The following is a 345-nucleotide window of genomic DNA, read 5'->3' on the forward strand; positions in this document are numbered from 1 at the left end:
AGAAAGTAAAATCCCATTTTTCAGGAGGGTCCTGAACAGAAGGTAAGATACCATTTTTCAGGAGGGTCCTGAACAAAAAGTAAAGTCTCATCTTTTAGGAGGGTCCTGAAGAAAAAGTAAAACCCCATTTTTCAGGAGGGTCCTGAAGAAGGTAAAATCTTATTTTTCAGGAGCGTCCTGAACAGAAAGTAAATTCTCATTTTTCAAGAGGGTCCTGAACAGAAAGTAAAATTCCATTTTTTGGGAGGGTCCTGAACAAAACGTAAAGTCCCATTTTTCAGGAGGGGCCTGAACAGAAAGTAAAATCCTATTTTTCAAGAGGGTCCTGAACAAAAAATAAAATTC

Source organism: Capsicum annuum, chromosome 8 (assembly GCF_002878395.1).
Source record: "Capsicum annuum cultivar UCD-10X-F1 chromosome 8, UCD10Xv1.1, whole genome shotgun sequence".
Taxonomy (NCBI): domain Eukaryota; kingdom Viridiplantae; phylum Streptophyta; class Magnoliopsida; order Solanales; family Solanaceae; genus Capsicum; species Capsicum annuum.